Source organism: Cajanus cajan, chromosome 6 (genome assembly GCF_000230855.2).
Source record: "Cajanus cajan strain Asha chromosome 6, NIPB_CcT2T_4, whole genome shotgun sequence".
Taxonomy (NCBI): Eukaryota; Viridiplantae; Streptophyta; class Magnoliopsida; order Fabales; family Fabaceae; genus Cajanus; species Cajanus cajan.
In genome coordinates, this window is record NC_138522.1 from 57556059 (window position 1) to 57561101 (window position 5043).

Here is a 5043-nt window from a genome sequence, read left to right on the forward strand (position 1 = left end):
TTTAAAAATAAAAATGTTATTAAAATAATTTTTTCACCTCCATAATAATAAATGAATAATAAAATTTCACACATTATATGATTTGACATTCATTAAGTAATTATGTAAACATTAATAATTAAGTCAATTATGATTTATTAATACACATCAGCACTTAAATAAATAAAGCTTAATCTTAATGACTAATTTATGTAAAATAAAAAAAAACTAAAAATTGAAAAAAAAATCAAAATAAACTAAAAATCAAACTCTTAAGCGACTAAAAATTTATGTTATCCTATATTTTCCAATTCTCTGCTAACCCATCTCCTCCTCTCAAATTTCCAGCTAAATCAGTCCTACTAACAGAGTGACAATGTAACGAGATATTTAAGATAAGATTAGTTGATTAAAAATTATTAAGTAGTATAAAATTTGATAGACATATAAATTAATCACTCCTGAGTCCTGAATAAACAAAATTTGTAACGACCCGGCTGGTCACTACACACACCACTATACACCGGAAACGCCAGACAGAAAGGACAAGTATATAAATATAGGATCTAGAATATAAATATATACAAAGTCCCTATCCGACTAGAGTTAGAGTGTACAAAAACAAAATACATTATCAATGGCAACACCAAGTAGCTGAAATCAACAAAACATCCACAAAGGTCAACACTGCCTGCCAGCTGCAGACTCGCCACTAGCCACTCATCCTATCCCTGCTCTGCTCCCGTACATAATACGATCATAGCAGTCCAACCACATGGAAACACAAAGGGTAAGCTAGTATAAAAAGATCAACATGCAACAAAATTTAAGTAATATAAACAACTACAACTATCAACACATCACCAGTCAACATTTCATCGATTGTACAACAAACCATCAATTGGCAATTAATGCGTCGTCACGCATATCAACTCGGAGATCTCCTACAGCAACTCAACCATTATGGCCTACAACAACTCAGCCTTTCGGCCTACAACAACTCAGCCTTTCGGCCTACAACAACTCAGCCATTATGGCCTACAACAACTCAGCCTTTATGGCCTACCGCAATTCGTTTCAACATTCAACACAACACAACTTTTGCAACTCAACATATCAACTTGCAACACAATACAACTGTACAACTCAATATCAAATTGCAACACATCTCAACTGTACAACTCAACCTCAACTTGCAACACAACTCAACTTTACAACTCAACATCAACTTGCAACACAACTCAACTTTACAACTCAACATCAACTTGCAACACAACTCAACTTTACAACTCAACATCAACTTGCAACACAACTCAACTTTACAACTCAACATGTCAACTTGCAACACAACACAAATATACAACTCCACATCAATCAACCAACATCATCCATTAGTCATCACATTATATTCATCTATTTCAACTCAACTAAGCATAAAACAACATCAACCAACATATAGAAATTTCTCATCTCCGCGCCCGGCGCACTCGTGGTTTCGCTTAGCGCAGTGCAACCAGAGAGTACCAGGGGGGCCAGCGCGCCCAGCGCAAGCATGCCCGTGCCCGGCGGGACCCAGCCAGAGAGCCCAAGGATCACTCACGCCTGGCGCAATACCAATTGCGCCCAGCGCCCACAAGGCAGAGACTCCCAAGGAGTCTTACGCCCAGCGCGACAAGGGTCGCGCTCAGCGCAGCACATCAACATTATCATTCAGCTCAATAATCATTCATCACTAACAGCTTAAAACAACATGATCAACACCTAATACGACCCAACCATCTTATTTACAACTCATTTATCTTGTCAAATTACTCACCCAAACAACAAGAGTACACCTAAGCACCTAAAACAACTTTTAACTTAACCAAAATCACCAAATGTGAAATGGCGACCATCACAACAAACAGCGCATCGGGAGTTATACTACTCCTACCATGCTCATCCTTATCTCATATGAAAGATAATCAAATTTCCTACAACTCTCATTAAGACACCAAGTCCAAATTCCTTCATCTACCTTGTTAAAAATGATGAAAACCGCAACAGCTATAAAAAAAGGTGACAGCTCAACCTCTCTTCACTAAAACAGCCATATCTAGAGTTCTAAAACTCCTTTTTGAGTGATTCAGCGCCATTGGAAAGCTAACATCCAAGGCTACAACTTTCTTGAAGACTACAAGGTCTAATTCTTAAATTACAAAGGCGCTCAGCGCCTCCAAAGCGCTCAGCGCCTCCAAAGCGCTCAGCGCTTTGCCTCCAGAAATTCTCCTCTAGCTCTCTGCCCCCAATGCGCTCAGCGCTTTAAATCCGCTCAGCGGTTCGGTTCCAGGGAGCTCTCTGCCCCCAAAGCGCTCAGCGCCTTAAAACCGCTCAGCGGTTTGGTTCCAGAAACCCTCCCCTGTCACGAAACTCCCAAGGGGCTCAGCCGTTCAAAACGGCTCAGCCGTTAGTGACAGCAACCACAAACCCTCCACCATTTTTGAACAACAACCTGCAACAATCCAACAACCCAAACACATGCAAACCCTCCAAAGAACTATACTTTCGTCAATCAACACAAAAACCCCTTCTTTTTCAACATGCAACCACGAATCATCAAAAATCCCAAATTTTTGATCAAAACCCCGAAACCCCGAAAACCCCATGTCCTTCAATCTCAGCTCAAAATCATCAAACATCAAACAATCAAAGAGTTCCTAGAATTCGTTTTCAGCCAAACAAGTCAAAGGACTAGCTTCCCTTACCTCGGTGAAGAATCCGAGCTTCGGGACTGCGGAGAACGGAGAAGAAGGGAAACTTGAATGAAGAAAGGAGGAAATCTTCAGCTAGTCCTTGACTAAGCTTGATCAGCACCTTCAGATTCCAAGTATCACCACAAGTAAGAGAAAGAAAAGGAGAAGTGAGAGCCTTGAGAGGGGAAGAGAGAATTTCTAGTGAGAGTTGTGAGGGGAAGTGTGTATATGTATCAGCCACGGGTCTCACAAAATTCATACTACAGAAAATATTGAAATAAATGTGGAGAGGAAAATTGGTTGAGCTGAGATTCAATTTCATGATATGCATGTTTAGTTGACCCTGCTACGTGTTTCAAAATCAAATGTTAAAACTAAAGAAAGGAAGAAAAATAAAAAAGACATTGACAAAATAAAAATAAAAATGAGAAGGTCTGATTCAGAAAGTATAATTGCACAAGCACAACTCAAGCTGGTCCCGTGGATTTGTCTGGAAAAGTCATGAAGTGTGTCATAATCATAACTCTGAATAAATCTGCTATTTGACCATTTGTGTCTGACCCGTCATTTTTATTATTAATAAAAAAACTTTGTGGAGTGGGAAAAGAGACACGCGTTCAAGTATATCGTATTTGGCATTGCTAATTGATTAGTGTCATGAAACGAATGAGAAGGCTTAATGTAATTTTCATGGATAATGTCAATGTTTCAAAACAATATCAGCTTGCTTAAACGAAGGGACTGAGGAACACTTCCTCGGAAGCAACGATTTCGTGTCCTACGGCGTTACGGCGTAATTTTACGCTCATACAATTTTTAGTAATAATTGTGATTTATATTAAAAACTAACAAAATAAAATAAAATTAACTATCGATCATATTGAGAATAGCTATAATAAAAATAAAAAACTCTCAAGAAAACTCCTATATATTTTAATGAAGCTATAATTTTTATTTATTTTAGAAAGAAAAAATTCTCAAGAAATCTCCTTTATATTTTAATGATGTTAAAATTTGTATTTATTTTCTAATGGAGGTGCGTGTTTTAAAATAAGAAAGAAATGATTAAGGATAGAACATGTTTATAAATAATTTTAATTTTTAAGAGATGTGAGACTTTAAACATACCAAAACAAACTCCTAATTGAGATTAAGGAATAAAAGTGACCTGAGTTATTTTTTTAGAATTAGTGTTCCAACTATAAGGGTGTCATCGTTAGGATTATCGCACGTGAAGTATTATTCATTTTAACACTCGTTAGATTGTCGTTGTTTTATTTTTTAAAAAGAATTTCATTGAGTTAAGAAGAGAATATGTTTATAAATTATTCTTAACCTTGATTTTTAAGCGATATGAGATTTGTAAACATATTGGAACAATCGCTTAGTCGAGGCCAAAAGCAAAGTGATAACATCATTGTCAAGTGTCAAGTCTTAAAGAAGTAGAAAGGAGAGGACTAAGTTTGAAAGAATAAGGCTCAAGCTCTTATTGAGCGTTGGGTCCCTTTTAGTAGCTTACTTTTTTATTGTTTTCTTTTTGTAAATATTTTTCTTATTTTTTACCTTAAATTTTTGTCAAGTAGTGTAGAAATTTATTTTATAATATTTTTAATTTTAGGGGTGTAAGTAATTTTTTAAGATAAGTGTAACAAAAAAAAAATTGTTTAAACTTATTGGGTTTGAAAGACTCAAGGGACTTTCTTCATTGGTTCATGTGGGGAGACAATGATGTCTCCTAGGCCACTCAAGAAGCTAACATGTCACTTAGTCTTGTTTAATCACATTTTACACAACATGCTAAGTGACAACCTTCTATTGACTCTTTTAGATTTAGGATGGTAATACAAGTTACACTTTTCTTACCTTGCCATGTGACAAGCTCTTATGAGCTATTATAGATTTAAGATAGTGACATGTGGAGGTAAACTATGAATTCAAATTGGTGAAAGTAGTTTTGAGTTCAAATTAACCTTATCTAGGTTAGTTTAACTTGCACCACAAGCTATCAAACCTTGTATATACTTGTAAACACGTTGTGGATGTTCACTTTTGGCATTTGTGAAAAAAAATATTAAGTTTTCTTCTTCAAAAGTCTTAGTTTTCTCTCTTGTAGACACTTCTTTCTCGAGAACTTTTATCAAGGAGTTCTTCCTTGTAGCATGTTCAACACTTTTTTTTTTCTCATCTTCTATAAAAAGTAACACATCCATTCTGTACTTTTCCTATCCACCATTTTTGGTCTATTTGAAGGTTTCTCATCCATGAAAAAAGATTGGGAGCACATAGGAGCTAATTAAAGAGAATCGACATTTATATCTCCAAGTTAGTTTCA

At 36.1% G+C, this 5043-nt stretch overlaps 1 long non-coding RNA gene across 1 annotated transcript; it reads right to left on the reverse strand.

Annotated features, from left to right (window-relative positions):
* Nucleotides 1–513: 513 nt before the first annotated feature.
* Nucleotides 514–4626, reverse strand: LOC145959166 (uncharacterized). The gene is made up of 2 exons (XR_014434924.1): nucleotides 2724–4626; nucleotides 514–715 (listed from the first exon to the last, which is right to left on the reverse strand). It is a non-coding gene; the product is annotated as an uncharacterized LOC145959166 (long non-coding RNA).
* Nucleotides 4627–5043: the final 417 nt, after the last annotated feature.